General features: G+C 38.8%; 1 pseudogene; it reads left to right on the forward strand.

Moving 5' to 3' along the window:
• Positions 1-16,168, forward strand: part of LOC108718572 — a 43,017-nt pseudogene extending 26,849 nt beyond the window's left edge.
• Positions 16,169-18,129: the final 1,961 nt, after the last annotated feature.

Raw genomic sequence — 18,129 nt, forward strand, 5'->3', positions numbered from 1 at the left:
CTGAGCTTCGCTGACATAGCATAGCATTGGGGAAAATAGGAGCTGAAATCCTGAGAGAAGCTTACTGACTTTTAAGTTGGAAACAGTCTTGTGTTCTTTGTGAGGCCAAGGCCCCATGAGTGAGAGGAAAAACACGTTTTTTATTGGGTAATGCAGGAAAGGTTTAGTATTTTATCTTCTGTGTATTTCAAAGAGTGGACTTTGACTTTATTTTGCGTCTTCAAGAGTGACTCCAAGAGACCACAATCCAGCTACCTAACCTGATCTTGATAAGCTTAAAATAACATGCTCTTTAAAAAACAGATTTCCATATCTCCTTATAGAATGCCACGCTGGCACGTGTGTAAGCTAGTAAGGCGATCAGGGACCCTTTACAAATTAAATGAAAGCTACAGTATGCAGTAGATTTACATCTATAACATTATACCCCAGATTAACGTTGCATCAGGGTAAAATGTTTTAAGCCAAATACATCATATGTCTCTAAAAATTCAGAAAAACATTAAAACATGAGACAAAAACTGAAAGGTCTGACATGGGATTCTTAGAAGCTATTTTGGGAAGTATTTTTGCTCCTGAAAAACTAGAAGATGGCGGCAACTCGGTTTGAGAATAGGTTGTACAGGTTGTAATTATAACAGATTTTTAATGGTTGGAATATATATAATTGTACTCAAAGAAACCACATTAAGAACCTATATATGTTTTGACACAGTTTATGATACTTTGTGGATCTCATTTTTCTTTTTATCGGTTTGTGTTTCTATGACGTAGTGCAGTTAAATAAATCTGCAGTAGGTAAAGATATTAGAGAACAAAAATTCCTGGGCGATAAGAACATCCATGGCATTCGTCCACATTATAATTAAAATCAGTCCTATGATATCCAATAGATAACATAATATATAACTGAGATTACTTGTCAATGTAGCCCATGGGGTATATTTATCAAAGAGTGAAGTTAATAGTGAAGTTCCGCCACTAGAGTGAAATTCCGCCACTCTCCATTCATTTCTATGGGATTTTTATAGGTGTATTTATCAAAGGGTGAACTTTCACTTCACCCATTGATAAATACGCCTTTCAAAAGCCCATAGAAACGAATTGAGAGCTGCGGAATTTCTCTCTAGTGTGGAACTTCACTCTTTGATAAATTTACCCCCATGTGTCTATAGCTCTGCCACTTTCCTAAACCCTATAACTAAACCTTTATGCTTGACCCTGATCTATACCAAATATATGTTCCACTCTTCTAAACAAATGTCATGTAGTAAGGACCTTTTTTTTGTCCTAGTACAGTCCAATTGGATAAGATGTGAATGTTGGGAATATCTCCTAGAAAAGTATAAGGAAGTAATCACAGAGAGGGTTTACATTACACCTTTTTGTTCCCTCCATAGCCTGTCAATGGAGGTTTCCCTTAAAATAAAGCAAGTGATGTTAAAATGTATAATTTACCCTCATTATTGAGCACCATCACAAAGGTCAAAAAGCATGCACAAGATGAAAATGTCCCTGTATAACCCACAGCAAATTGGAGACGGACTAAAACAACATGTTTCATCCCAGAGCCTCAGCTAAATGCAATGGGAGAATAAGACGGTCCATGTCACCTGGATTCAGTTTTAAATCTGACAATTCTTGATGCAGAGAAGCATCTTGAGAACCTCCCTGTGTCAGATGCCACTGTTCAAAATTATTCTGTTAGCGTTAAACTGCTCACACTGCTAATCTCATGAAACTACAACAATAAATGTAAATTTTGTGACCTCTTAAAAAAGACAATGTAATTACATTCTACCAAAATGTATAGCATTCAAGGAGGTATATCCATAAAGGAGAAGATAACTGCTTTTGCTATTTCAGAGTTAAGAAAATGGTGATTGTTTTAGTGTTGCCCAGTTAAAAGTGGCACAATTTAGAAAGGATCTGAAAATGTGTGTGTGGGGGGATGTAAAATAAAGAGAAATGTCACAAATTACTCTTAGGCCGGATGATGGTTGAACCATGGGTACCAGAATTTATTGTGGGTGAAATATATGAGTGACAGAAGAATGTGGTGGTGGAAAGACCCAAATGAATTAGAATAGAATTAGACACTGTGGTTTAGGAAATGCAGTGAAGTTCAGATACATATGGCAGGCTATCTGAGACCTAGATAATACAGGGGTAGTGATCTAGAAGAAACATAAAGGTGATGTTGACAATCCAATATTTTTTTTCTAGAGATCTGGAGTAAAGTGTAAAGAGCAGGGTATCAAAGACAGAGTCATGGAGCATACTTATAGGTAGTGGCATAAAAAAGTAAATGAAAAGAAAGTAATGATTTTTATCCAGAATCCTTGATGGAGAAGTACCTAGGAGTACTTGATGGTTACTGGCCTCAGGTCTCAGTGAAAAGTTTTATTACATTGTACACTGGTGGAAACTATAACATTTGCAATCTTTATTCCACTGGCAGGTGGTGTTGCTAAATAGTTACGGGTTTGCAAAAGCTATATTAAATCTGTGCAATGGAAACCTTTTTGCACAAATTTAAATCTTCTCCAGGTACTAGTATGATTGATAGTATGATCTTCAAACTAGAAGATGAGCAAGATTCACTTGAACAAAACCTTTTACTTTTAAGTATATAAACATTAAAAGCAAGGCAAAGTGTACTGGAAAGTGTGCAAAGGAGGAGAGATGTGATGCAGTGAAGGGACCAGGCTGTGGTAGTAGACGATAAAATAGGGTAGATGTATCTGTGCAGCTAGTTTATACCAAATTTCTTGCTGTGTAACGGAATGGAGTCTAATGCTGTCAATCTTGTCTCTAAAGACAGGTCTTGAGTGGTGAAGTTGTGATTGGCGGTGGTGCTACAGGGCAAAGGAGGGTACTGAATGTAGGAATTAAGTGCTATGCCTTCAACGGTGTTTGGTTAAATTGGAAGCTTCTTTGCAGGTAGTAAATTGAGACAGTGTGCTGAGATCAGGTTTGAATAGGCAATGTATGAATGTGATGGACAGTGGAAGAAGCAAGACTCTCAAGGGTTAAAAACAGGGTATATGAGGAAAGCTGCTATATATAACCTTTAGGGCATATGCCACATAATGCATATTGATGACTACTGTTGAGTTTGGATTGACTTCTGCTTTCATTCAGCTCTTGATTCTCATCTGAAAATGGTAAATGTAAACCAGCTCATCTGGGGCTACAAGCTACTCACAAATCTGCCCCACATCCCCAGTATATTCAATTCTTCATTTGCAATAGTTCTAGTTGTTAAGGTAAGAAAATGAAACACAAACCTCCATATAGGCCAGTATCTGCACCAAAGTATAATATATTATAAACTTACACTGTGCAAGTGCCATTTACATTCTCCATTTTTTCATTGTAATAAACTATATCTACCAATCACAGAACACCTTGGGGCTCATTTAGCAACACTGGGCAAATTTGCCCATGGGCAGTTACCCATAGCAACCTATCAGTGATTAGCTTTTTAAAGCCAGCTGCAAGTAAAACAATGAATGTAGCAATTTGATTGGTTGCCATGGGTTACTGCCCATGGTCAAATTTGCCCAGTGTTGATAAATGACCCCCAGTATCTGCAATCTGTAATACTGCAAGTTAGATGGAAGCCATGACCTTCGTTTCCAAAGACAGTAATTTTCAGGTCACGGAGGTATAGAGCTCCTCATTTACATTGACATAAGGGTATGCGATACAGAGGATGTGTAGCCTACCAGAGTGCCTTGCACCAACATTTGTTTGTTTGCATACGGATTATTTGTTCCCTTGAGCTGAGAGCCTGGGGTAGGAGCACCTGGGCCACTGGTCTACTTTGGTGAGTTATTCCACAAAGATTGGTTAAGTTTTGGTCTGGACGATACAGAGGATGGAAAACACAAAGGAAACAATGGCATTCATTAAACTTGCAGGGGGTATTGCATTGCAAATGATTACGGTAGCAACACTTGTGATGCCTCTCAGTAAATGGCCACAGCTTATGCTCAAAATGGACATTATCATTAATGCAATGGTAACTTGCTGCTGCTCTGAGGAGCCAGCATTACTCAAATGTGTCTGCATTTTTCAAGTTAGCATGCAGTCATAGTAGAATAACTTGCTGATAAAGCCAGCATTTTGGGATTATTATATATGTGAAGTGAAGTCTGGAAGTTAGGTATGTGGAGTGTCATGAGTGAGGTGTTGAAGAGCAGATTGATAGAAGAGTGTAAAGAGTGGCTTGGTGAATGCCTGGAGCTATGTTCTGAGATATAGCATGAAGCAGAGTTGTGAACTGTTTTGAATGTCATGGTATGATTTTCATTCTGAAATGTAGAATGGTATGGCAGAGTATGTTTGATATGGTGTATGAGCCTGGCAGCAGCATTTCTTATGGACTGGAGCTGTGACATTCTGTGGAGGAAAAGACTTACAGTTGTCAGTTTATGTGATATACTTGTGAATCAAAATTATAGTGACATCTTGCATTATAAATGATCATACTTTGGAAATATTGCTTAGGTAAAAGTGACATGATTTAGGTAGAGTGGATATGAGACGTGAGGGACACTAAGGCACTTTACTTGGTGAGATGGGATGAGAACTGTGCTAAACAGATGTTATAGGTGTTGGATAGGAGGAAGAGAACCATTTCTGTCGTAGAGAGATTTTGCCAGTTAGAAATGGCTGGTAAACCCTGAGGATACTTCAGTTAAAGGACCTGGGTTGAGATTGGGAGAGGAGGAATTTGAGTTATATCAGCATGCCCTTTATACATTTAAATACAACCCCCCACCAAGGGTTACCAATAATATTGTGGTGACTACAAAAACGCTTTTCTGTTCTAACCTAAAACCAGCCGAAAAATGTCATGCAGACTTTTCATCTGTCAGCAAGTAAATATTTTGTCCTTTTGCTAAAATGTAGTTACACCATTCTGCTTTTAATATCAATATTTTTTTCTTTCAGAAAAGTGATCGTTATCTCAAGTATTCGGATATAAGAGCACAACTCAAATTTCTTGAACAGCTGCAACACTTGGAGAAGCAACGAAGACATGAAGAGGAACGGGAAATGCTGCTTAGAGCAGCCAAGGTAGGTCCATATCTTTAGCCCAAGATTTTAAAGGTCACCAGGTAGTTTGTAGGAGGACAAGATAAATGCTTGAAACTGACCCTCGAGTGTACCTGTAGGAGCTACACTTGAGGGTTAGACATTTACATTATCAATCTGAAACGCACCTTTCGTTATTTATGAGCAACAATTGCCTTACATGAGTTTAAATGTGCAGGTCCAAGCCAAGGTCCAACCATCAGGCCCAGATTTGTGGAGAGGCCACCAAGGCCCGGGCCTAGGGCTGCAGAATTTTAGGGGGGCGGCATGCTGCCCAACCACACCCACATTGGTTCAAAAACACTGGGGATGCGCTGGAGATACAATCATTTTTTACATTTCCCATCTGCCAATCCCCATTGGTTGGCATCAAGCCCATGACCACATACTTATGATTGACACAATGGACTGCACACATTTGTAAAGAATCTCTCTCTCCCTCTCTTGCCTGTAAAGAGATTAAAAAAAATAATAATCTGAAAAATAAAATCCATGATTTTCTCACTGTTCAAAGATGCCCATGAATAACTCATTGGCTAGTGACTGTTGACTGAGTTGGGAGCTTATTCACCTGTGCATGGGGCAAGAACTGACATCTGTTAAAGTTGCACTCATTTGGTTACCTCTCCAAATAAGTGAGGACTTGAAAATTATATTTATCATTCATCTTGGCTTTTTTCGTATCCATTTTGTAGGTAACTCTTTTAAGTTAAAAGAAAAGGACACATACAAGTGTATATATACATAGTGTATGGATTTAAAAGAAATCCATATTCCATATTCTTTGTTTGATCCTGCAGCTTAACATTGCCATATATCTGGATACAAGTTCAAAAAGTTCTTTTGTTAAAGTTTATCCTTTAGTGCATTCAGTTTCTCTCGTTTTCAGAACTGATGACTGAACTGTGTTGTTTCTGTGGCAGACTAGCAGAGTGCAGATTGCAGTGCAGGCAAGGTCATGCCATGACTTAACCTGAGTGACAGCATAGGCATCTCTTTCAGCTTGCTTTTTCCTTCAGGCTTCAGCTCCGGCACCCAGCCTATATGGAAAACATGAATATAAAAAAAATGCATGAACAGAGTCTTACAAATCCTGGACTGAGGCACACTCTGCCCTCAGTAAAACATTTGAATCTCTTGAGAAAATTGTCATGCTTCAAATATTTTATGGCTGATGCAGGCTGAAGAATGTGGCATTTATTTGTACATTCCCTTAGATTGCCAAGTGTTTTATTGTGTATTATTTAACTGTTCTACAGATTATCCTGTAGTGTAGCTATTGCTGAACTATGGCCCCCAGAATCCAAACTATGAAGTTCAGCATCAGCTTTTGTGCCCATGGTTGTCTAGTATCCCCTGTTCTAGGGTAGCAGAGATTATTTATGAAATATATTTATTTTTGTTTGCCTTTGCAGAGTCGTGCGAATAGGGAGGATCCTGAGCAGCTGAGATTAAAACAAAGGGCCAAAGAGGTAAGGCAATTAGGTTTGCCATTTCCTATTTAAATGTATTGTTATAGATTTAATGCATCCAGGGCTGGGGCTAGGGATAGACATATTGTACCAAAGCTTTCTGGAAGTGAATGGGTTATTCTAAAGTTGGAGGTTTTTTTCCTGGCAATTAGGTCAGAGTTTGTTTTGCTGTTGCGTGCCATTTATACAGGCCTCGGGGAAGGACATGAACAGCCAAAGGCAAGGGCAGCATTTCAAATTAGGCTTTGCAGCCATAGACCGAAAAGCACTGAGCGCTGTATGTGCATATATATAACATATAACAGGTACACACACACATACTTTGTTTGTAGGGTTACTTAGACATGTGCCGTGCCTATGTAAAGAATCTTTAGATTAATTGAGAAAGAGGAAAGCACTTTAGATTTAGCATCTGGGACTGTACAATAGGCTACATTTTTCCAGGGTAATTGTTCGTTTTGTAAATCTGATACTGCTTATAATTCTTGGCTGGGAGGCGGTTCTGGGATTTCGTTTTAAATGGAAAATGCCTGAGGCTTTTAATTTTCTGAGCCCAGCAGTTTTGAGCTCTGAGATGGAGCCCTTGTTTTCTCTCAGTTCATGTTTAGCTGCAGGGGATTTAGTTTATAGCTTAGGCTGGTTAAGCTTTAACTCCCAGAGGCCTCTGCATAGCAACTGTACAAACTAACAAATACGTTCATTTATGTCTGCAGTCTTTCACTCGGTAGCTGTTTTCTTTCTTCCTTTACCCCCCCCCCCCCTCTCTCCATTTCCCAATATCCATTTCCTGACTTCTCTAGCCGGAGAGAAAAAAAAGCTGCACTAATTAGAGCTTATTTTAATTGAGCCTTAATATTGAAGCTTGCTAGAATTGGCCCCGAGCTGCTTGGAACAGAATGAAATGAAAGCACCTAGGGCAAGAGAAGGGAGAGAGAGAGGGAGAGGTGTGTGATATTTTTTCACTTGACCTACAGTTTCATTCCCCTGCTGAATAAATCATCAAGCCTGTTCACATTTCTGATTAAGGATCTGACAGCAGACGATAATAAAGACAATTGAGGTGTGAGACGTGTGATATGGAGCTGAAGAAATTGGTTTCTATAGTTACTAGTGATTTCATGCAATTTTGGAGGATCTGTGCTCTAAATGAGTCAAGATACTTTCAGAGCAACCCTTTTTTTTTCTTTTTTTGTGAATCTCCTCCCTAACTGTGCCTCTTGAACTGTGAAATGTGTTGTTGTTGAACACTACTGCACTTTGCTCCAAGGTGCCAGCAGCAGGTTGTTTATGAATGTTTTAAATAACATCATTATTGCTATTAATGTACAATCTAAAACAAAACAAATAGATCTCCCAGCAAGCCATTGCTTTCCTGCAAGTAGCAACTTGGCTTTTTTTTCTTCAGGATTGTAGTGAAAGAGACACAATTGCAGCTTTGTGTTTACTGCAAGGTTCCTGGCATTTGGCATGGCAAACATCAGAAAATGCATTTAGTGGCTTTGCCCAAAATTAGAAACACCATTATTATCATCACATATTTCTAAAGCACCAACATATTCTGCAGCACTGTACAATAAACATAAAGATCTACATTCAAAGTAGCCAATAACTGATATAAGAGGTAAAGAGGGCCCTGCCCAAAAGCACTTACAATCTAAATGGAGAATAGACTTCCCAGATGCTATATGGATATTGTCCTGTTCCAGCCATGAATAATAATATAGACTTCCCAGATGCTTTATGGATATTGTCCTGTTCCAGCCATGAATAATAATAAAGGGTTGCCTAGGGAGGCATTGTTCAGACTAAATTACAAGGTAGAGGGTCTGCATAAAGGTATAAGAACTATTATTTGTACCAGCCATTTGGTTTTTGGTGAGCTGCCACCATTAAAGTGAACATGGCCTTAAAAGTTCTTGCGGTAACATGTGTGTGGTTTAATGTGAGTGTGGTTTAAAGTGGGCTTGGTTAAAGCATACATGGTTTAAAAACACTGCGTGATCAACTCTGGTTTCCTTTATCGGCCCTCCACCACGTAGGCCAGAAAAATTCCAGCCCTTGGTACCACAGAATTTGGATAGCACTGGTCTATGTTATACTAAAAGTTTAATGTAGGCCTTAGAAAATGTCCTATATATTGTCAATAGTGGTAAATTAAGAAACTCTGCACGGATGTTTGACAATATACTACAGGTTCCAAATTAAGACTTGCTTACTAGCCTTCTAATGTTATAACATACTTTTATTCTTTACACAGATTTCTTTCCTGAGGTGTTTGGTTATGTATACTGACTTAAAGGGATACTGTCATGGGAAAAAAAAAATCCAAAATGAATCAGTTAATAGTGCTGCTCCAGCAGAATTCTGCACTGAAATCCATTTGTCAAAATAGCAAACAGATTTTTTATATTCAGTTTTGAAATCTGACATGGGGCTAGACATTTTGTCAATTTCCCAGCTGCCCCAAGTCATGTGACTTGTGCTCTGATAAACTTCAATCACTCTTTACTGCAAGTTAGAGTGATATCATGCCCTCTCTTTCCCCCCCCCCCAGCAGCCAAACAAAAGAACAATGGGAAGGTAACCAGTTAGCAGCTCCCTAACACAAGATAACAGCTGCCTGGTAGATCTAAGAACAACACTCAAAAGTAAAAACCCATGTCCCACTGAGACACTGAGACAGTTACATTGAGAAGGAAAAACAGCAGACTGCCAGAAAGCATTTCTCTCCTAAAGTGCAGGCATAAGTCACATGACTGGGGGCTGCTGGGAAATTGACAAAATGTCTAGCCCCATGTCAGATTTCAAAACTGAATAAAAAAAAATGTGTTTGCTCTTTTGAGAAATGAATTTCAGTGCAGAATTCTGCTTGAGTAGCACTATTAACTGATGCGTTTTAAAAAAAAAACATGTTTTCCGATGACAGGATCCCTTAAATAATCCACCAGGGACTGAAATGCTTCAGTGTTGGGTCTGTTTCCCTGAAGGTTCCCCGAGGAGGAGCCTCATACAACTGTCGTTGGAACTCCTATTTCTGGGGAATTATATATTTAAAGCAATTAATACCAACAAGATAAGTAGTGGTGTACCTTATTTGTCTTAAAATATCCTTGTATCTGTTTCTCAGCTGCAGCAAATGGAGTTAGAACAAATACAGTATCGGGAAGCCAACCTTACTGCTTTAGCTGCAATCGGGCCAAGGAAGAAGAGACCATTGGATTCACTGTGCCTTCATAATAGATGGGATGTATGTATTGTGTGTGGATAGTTATCACTTGTTATGTAGAGTAACTGGTAATACATATATATAGTCTGTTACAAGATAGGCAGGTATGGGAAAAGATATTGCATATATGCATAACCTGCCTGGAGTTAAATTCTTCACTAGGCCTTGTCTCCCTAATGGGTATTCCACTGAAAATGATTAAATTCCCAATGGTTTACTGAACTTCTCTAGGATAAATACCTATTTTAAGTTTTTTGGGGGAATTCATCAGCCCTCTGCTGCTCTGTGTCACATCTCTTCTCTGCTTAATGCCAGACAGCAGGATACTAACAAGTCACATATGCCTAGGTGGAATTAAACCTCATGAGCCCTGCTGTACATTAGGGATTAAGAACCGGAATGGGGGCAAACAACATCTTGCTTCAAAGAAATGCCCAGTTACTGGTTCATACAGTCTAATACAGTATTTAAAAGTATACCGTGAAAGGTGCTAAAATAAAAATTACTGACCAAAGATAATTGGTTACATTAGAGGGTGTAACTACTTAAATTAATATAATATAAGACAAAAACACAATAGGTCTTCATCCCCCAAAAGCCAGATAATAAGATACTTAATTGGTAATATTGAATATAATATATTGAACACATTGGAACATTGTGAAAGGTATACCAGTATGAAATCAAGGGAAAAGTCCACCTCCTATATGGGATGAAGAGTGAGTGTCTCAAAACACACAGGCACATAAATATTTCTCTTGTCTTACAACTCTGTGAAAACAAGATGCAATACCGTAGTAGAACAAAATAAAAAACTAATTTGCATGGTATACTATAGAGAGCTATACATCAGTAATATTTCTATAGTACAGGCATGGGATCTGTTATCTGGACACCCATTATCCAGAAAGGCCAGCTCCCATAGATTTAATTTTAATCAAATAATTAACATTTTTAAAAATGATTTCGTTTTTCTCTGTGATAGTGATAAAACAGTACCTTGTTCTAAGATATAATTAATCTTAATTGAAGCCAAAACATTCCTATTGGGTTTATTTAATATTTAAATGATTTTTTTGCATTCTTACGGTGGAGATTCAAATTATAGAAAGATCCCTTATCTGTAAAACCCCAGGTCCTGAGCATTCTGAATAACATGTCCCATACCTGTACGATCTTGCCTCTATGTAGCACCTCATTTGAGATAAGGTCTTTTACATCCATAGTTGGTTCCTATTAGGTTAAGTGCGACATCGGGTTATACAGCCTTAATCTACATTAGTATTCATTTAGTTATAGTGGTAATATCACATACCAAGCTGTGCATGCTTATTCTTGTGTTTTTGTTTCCTGATAGAATTGGACATGTAGATTTTTCTGTATATGCAGGGCCTTCATTAGTGGGGGTACTGCAGTCAGGAGCCTAAAGGCAAAGGGGTCCTCAAAAGACATAGGGGCATGTTTACTAACATTGGAGATGTTGCCCATGGCCCATGGCAACCAATCAGCAATTTGATTTAAAAAGCCACCTATAACTTAGAAAACAAAAGCAAAGATCTGATTGGTTGCTATGGACAACATCTCCAGAAATATCTCCAGATATTTATCTCCAGTGTTATTAAACATGCCTCATTGTAACATAGTAAGTTAGGTTTTAAAAAAAAAACACACGTCCAAAAAAGACACACGTCTATCATGTTCAACCTTTTATCTTTTTTTAACGTGCCTAACTGCCAGTTGATCCAGAGGAAGGCAAAAAAACCCATCTGAAGCCTCACCAATTTGCATCAGAGGGGGAAAAAATTCCTTCCTGACTCCAAAATGGACCAGTCCCTGTACTTGTAATATGAGCTATCTTCCATAACCCTGTATTCCCTCACTTGCTAAAAAGCCACCCAACCCCTTCTTAAAGCTATCTAATGTATCAGCCTGTACAACTGATTCAGGGAGAGAATTCCACATCTTCACAGCTCTCACTGTAAAAAACCCATTCCGAATATTTAGGCGGAACCTCGTTTCTTCTTAACGGAATGGCACATGCCGAACCCTAGAACCAGGCAAGCAGCAGACTGTTCGGCATGAAGGGTCCTTACGGCAGATTAACCTATACACCTTTCTAATAATTGCAATTTTTTTGGAAGTGGGTGGCATTTGGGATTTTGGATTGTGGATCTTGGTATAATCCAAAAAATAGAGAATTAATGTAGCTCAACGATTACAATTAGTGGCTTGTCCCACGGGATATCCTGTGCTCAGTCCATAAATAAATTCTTTGTGTAGGACAAATCCAAGGGAAGTAAACTTTTACTTCAATTTAGTTTATTCAAGGAGTAATTACACACTACATGTTTCTGGCTAGGTCCTTTATTGAGACACTTGATAAAGGGCCTAGCCCGAAACATGTAGTGTGTATTCACTCCTTGAATAAACTAAATTGCAGTCAAAGTTTACTTCCCTTGGATTGGTCCTACAAAAATAATTTATTCATGGATGGATCTTGGTATAATAGGCGTGACCTTGGCCTATATGCACTGGCCATTTTCTATTTCCAATGGGGTCCTACTCTACCCAGGTGACTTAATAATTGGTGGGCACTGTTAACTTAGTAGTACGAGGCCCCATATTTATTCATGGAGTATTCGGGACATAAATGGCCACCTTTTATAATGAGTATTTGGTTCTTCTGAGCAATTAATGCTTTAATGGTCAGCTTTATGCCATGAATATCTACTGTCAGAGTGATACAGGCTTTCTTGGGGTTTCTTCATTACAAGGCCTTATGCTCCTGAATGTCCCATCATTTACCTGGAGACACTACCCAGGCTGAAAGATAATGAAATCACCAATTTTTATCTTTTCCATTCGCCCCACTAAAAACCCCTTCATTTAAGGCCTTTTACCATTATAAAAGATACAGTTGTAAAGCTGTCCTCCCTCTGATTACTGTACAGTGCACAGAGATAAATATATTCCTTGCAGATATAGCATAATACTTCTTTTTGGTCCCCATAGGTTCTTTAAATGGGAGGATGTGAGTTTTTCCTTGCCTCGTACATGAATACTGTCTGTTCTGCAAAATGTCAGCCATTATTATGTGACAATATTATTTTCACCTTTCTCTAATTGAGAAGTTTGAAGGACATTACTGCAGCTCCCCTGGGGGTGTTTCATTTAGAATTTTGCCTTCGGCTTTCGGCTGCTTCCTGCAGATTTGACCTTCTTTTCAACCCAGTGTTGTAGCTGTGCTGCATTACTATCATTTCATCCACAGCACACTTGCTTCTCTTTTAAATGCTTCCTGCCATTGGATCCAACAGGGCACTCGTGCGCCTCTATTCTTTCACCTGTAGTCTAACTGCACTGCATTAACCAGTAGGTAAAAGTGTTTTGTCCCATTGCCTTTGTTTGCCTTTTTCTTTGCAAATCAGTCTGTTCTTGCTGTTTAGAATATTGGCAAAACTTGTAATTGTTGTAGTTTTATTTAACTGCCCTTTCATATTGCCCATTATTAATGGTAATCTGCTATATGTTGTATTCTTGTGCATCAGTAAATATTACAGCAGAATTATCATTTAATTGTAAAATGTGTTTCTTGTCTCGATTCTTGTCTCTAATTAATTACCCTCCTTTATTATAAAACATTTTATTTTATGCAGTAAAATATTTTTCTTATACTAGTTCAGCGCTGCTGTTTACTCAGCATCAACTATAATCCAAACCACTCTTAAAGACATTAACAGAATCTGCCATCATTGCATTCCACAGCCTCATGGCCCTCACCAATAAGACCCACCTATACGCCTACCCCCTCCCCTACGTAGACCCCCCCTCTCCTCCCCCCTAGCCTAGCTGCTACCCTGGGAAAAATGCCCCTAATTTTTTACTTACCCGTTGGTGCAGATTCAGGGATCGCAGTTCACCACAGCCATCTTCCAGGTAGTTTCAACCTGCTCAGACCTTGTGGACTTATGTCTGTTAAATATAGACTGGTGTCAGCATCAGTTATGTTAAAGGAGAAGGAAAATCCCCCCCTCCCCTGTGTTGCCCCCCCTCCCTCCTCCCCCCTGGCCTACCTGTCCCCCCGGGCAAATGCCCCTAACTTGTTACTCACCTCTCTGTGCAGGTCCTGTCCACGGAGTTCACAGACGCCATCTTCTCCCAAGCGGTCTTATTCCTGGATTAATCGGCATCTTCTTGCGCATGCGCAGTAGGAGCCTTTACCGGTACGGATCTACTGGCATGCGCCGAATGTCACTAAGTGAAACCGGAAAACTTTGTGACTTTTGGCGCATGCGCAGTAGATCCGTACCGGTAAATGCTCCTACTGCGCATGCACCAAAAACGCCGGTCAAAGCAGGAATAAGACCGCTCGGGAGAAGGTGGCGCCTGTGAACTCCGTGGACAGGACCTGCGCAGAGAGGTGAGTAACAAGTTAGGGGCATTTGCCTGGGGGACAGGTAGGCCAGGGGGGAGGAGGGGGGGCAACACAGGGGAGGGGGGAGGGTTTTTTGCACCCAGGGGGTTTCCTTCTCCTTTAAGCAATCATTTCTGTACTGCAGCCTAACGGAATAATTGAGCCCCTTGACATCTGTCTACAGGGCTATCTAGATCTCTAGTTATCATGTAATTATATCATTTACCTGGAAACTTACTGACATATACATTTTTCCTCTCCTGCAAGATGTATAATATTGCAACATAAGACAGTTCTGTGGTCCCAACTGCACACGACCTCAAGGGTGGCGAAATCAGTTATTGAGCAACACTTCTGCACAGGGCCCTAAGAGACAATGTTGACACTCTGGTTTCTAATAGCAAAATGAAGATTATTTATTACAACGGCCTAGTATCATTTATATGACTGACCACTGTACACATTTGACCATTTGCCCTAAACCTACCCTGGCTTGGGCCCTTGGCATTGCAGCGTCAGAGTGACTGGGGGACTCGGATATTATTACACTCTGACACTAACCATTCACCCGTCAAAGGAATAGGCCGTTTCCATATATCAACATTGGGTCAGTGGCCCCATTTTAAAACTATAAAGAGGCTGAAGAAGAAGGCAAATCATTTTTAAAATAACCAAAACAACAACCAAGTTAAAACTTACTAAAAATAGGACATTCTGTAACATACTAAAAGTTAATGGAAAAGTTTAACTACCCCTTTGATTTTTAGGTTGTCTCACCTCATTGTGTGCTCTCCTAAGGTGATCCTTCAGCTAATTTATGTGCTTTACAGAATAAGTAAAATCAAAATCCCTAAAAAGACTATAAGCAGCTCCCAAATTGACATACCTCTCTCTCAACATTGAGTCTGATGTTCTTTTTATTGCCAGTAACCATTAATACCCCACCAAACTAAAGTCTCTTTACAGCGCCTTACTCATGAAAATTCTGTCATTTTAAATAACAATACTGCCACTGTTTAAATGGTAAAATATATATTATATTGATTTTTAAATTTGTAATGAAATAGCCTGACATTACTTACCATGATTATTACTCTGTTTTAGGTGACATATATGTTATACACACAAGGGGTACACCATACTTTAGTGTGTATAGGTTTCAAGGTATGTGGTTGTGTTGTGTTTAGGTCAGCAATGCACTTGTCTGTGTACAGTATGTCTAATCTGTGTACAGCAGTGATCCCCAACCAGTAGCTCGTGAGCAACATGTTGCTCTCCAACCCCTTGGATGTTGCTCCCAGGTGCCTCAAAGCAGGTGCTTAATTTTGAATTTCTGGCTTGGAGGCAAGTTTTAATTGCATATATACTAAGTATAGTGCCAAGTAGAGCCTCCTGCAGGCTGCCAGTCCACATAGGGGCTAACAAATAGCCAATCACAGCCCTTTTTGGCACTCCAAGGGACTATTTCATGCTTGTGTTGCTCCCCAAATCTTTTTACATTTGAGGATCCCTGCTGTACAGTATCATACTTTTGTCAGCTTTATTTGGAACCATTAGCACAGTCCCCAGTCATATGCACTAAATATGCTTGGAATGAACTTGCATGAACGGTAGCTACCTCATAACCCTAATTCCTCATACACTTTCTTTGTTTGTAGGAGACAAATGCACCTGGATCCACAATTTTTGGCCTGTCAACATCTTCGCTTGTTCCAAGGATAACTCATGTTAGTCTCAGGGATTTAATATTCTGCATGGAACAAGAAAGGGAAAGTAAACATTCATTATCATTATATCGTGCTTTCCTCAAGTGAAATTTAGTTAAGCACATTGCCAAAAACTCTCAGTAAGTATTGTTCCACTGTCCCGGATAAGGTTTCAGGGAGTATGATTCAAAGAAAGCTCTTTTGTTTGCAGCATTTTGTTTTAATTAAACCCACTACATAGCAACAGTGGCCTGTTTTGCGTTTGTAAAAATTCTGTACATTGCTTGCTTTATATATATATATATATATATATATATATATATATATATATATATATATATATATATATATATATATATATATATATATATATATATATATATATAAAGCAATACTGGAGCGCACAACCAAAAGCAGGTCGATGCCTGGGTGCCAGTCAAAAATTAGACAAAATGTATCCCACCGGGTGACGCCACACCAAGGAATATATAGGCAAACAGCATAAAAGGTTAAATTAAATCAGGTTTATTTGTTCCAACGTTTCGGCTTCATCTTGGAGCCTACGTCAGGGAAAAGAAAGGCTCCAACAACAGATCAACAAACGCTACCTGCTTATTGGAAGCTATGATTACTAGAGCTGGAGCAAAGGCTGCACATTACCCCATATCACTTCATCAATATTCCCTATATGCTTTAGTATTGGTTGACACTGTACTTCAGTGCTAATGGCAGTTATAATACTATTTTGTGAATTGGTTTACAATAAAAATCAGAATCTATGTTTATAATAGAGTTATTTTTGCTACAAATTTAGTCCAACTAAACGTATAATTGTTACTCTGTTGTTCTTGGGGGTCTGCATGGTACATTTAACCCATTGTCAACAAAAAATGAATATCTAACATTAAGGGGCAGATTTATAAATGGTCGAAATTGAAAATTCAAATGTTTCGAATTTTTTTTATGGTCAACTTTCTCATTCGAATTGTGAATAATTCAAACTCAATTCGTATTTTAATTCAAATTTCAAGATTTATCAAACCTTGCCCCTTTAAAAAATTTAAATTTGACTATTCGCCAACTAAAACCTGCGGAGTTCATGTAAAAGTCAATGGGAGAGGTCCAGTGACCCATTTGAAGATGTTTAATAGCCTTCCTGACATTCGCGTTTTTTTCGGAGAAAAAAACTCGATTAGATTCTAATTTTCAGGTCGAAAATATCTATTCAAATTTTAGTTATTCCATTTTTTTTATTAAATAACCCCCCCAATCGAATTTCGAGTATATTAGAGTTAAAAATTTTTTTACATGAATTTCGAAATTCGACCTTTGATAAATGTGCCTCTAATAGTAGGAAAGACCAGGGGTAAAATAGGGCTCATTCTCCCTACAACTTGTGTTTGTCTGCAAAATGATTTTCTAATTAAGAAGATAAGAGTAAGAGGACTGCCACAGCAGACTTCTATAATACTTCTCTGCTCAAAAGGTGGAAAAGTGACTACTCCAAACTTGCACCACTACTGTTATAATAAGTAAAGAGCTATAATATAGGTTCTAAGCTTAGTAATTCTTGTTGAACATTACTCATACTTAACGAAAGGGGATCACATGAATGCAAAGATCTCACTACTGTCCCTCCCCCCACATTTATTCACCATCCTCCTTACTGATATCACATTTTAAAGTTGAACTAAACCCTAAAAATGAATATGGCTAAAAATGCCATATTTTATATAATTAACTTATTGCACCAGCCTAAAGTTTCAGCTTGTCAATAGCAGCAACGATCCAGGACTTCAAACTTGTCACAGGGGGTCACCATCTTGGAAAGTGTCTGTGACACTCACATGCTCAGTGGCCTCTGGGCAGCTGTTTAGAAGCTAAGCTTAAGGGTCGTTGCTAATTATCAAGCAGGAAAGTAGGATGGTCTGTAATATAAGCTGATGCTACAGGGCTGATTAATAAATTCTGATGCTAGTTGCACTGGTTTCTGAGCTGACGTAGTAATTATCTGTATTAATTACTAACCAGTCTTATACTGTGCCATTTATATTCTATGTGTACTGTATATTGTGAGACGGTCCCTAAGCTCAGTAAGTGACAGCAGCACAGAGTATGTGCAGGGAATCAGCAGAAATGAAGATGGGGAGCTACTGGGGCATCTTCAAAGGCACATACTTTAACTGCTAAAGGGCTGTGGTTGAC

This window comes from Xenopus laevis, chromosome 6L (assembly GCF_017654675.1).
Source record: "Xenopus laevis strain J_2021 chromosome 6L, Xenopus_laevis_v10.1, whole genome shotgun sequence".
Taxonomy (NCBI): domain Eukaryota; kingdom Metazoa; phylum Chordata; class Amphibia; order Anura; family Pipidae; genus Xenopus; species Xenopus laevis.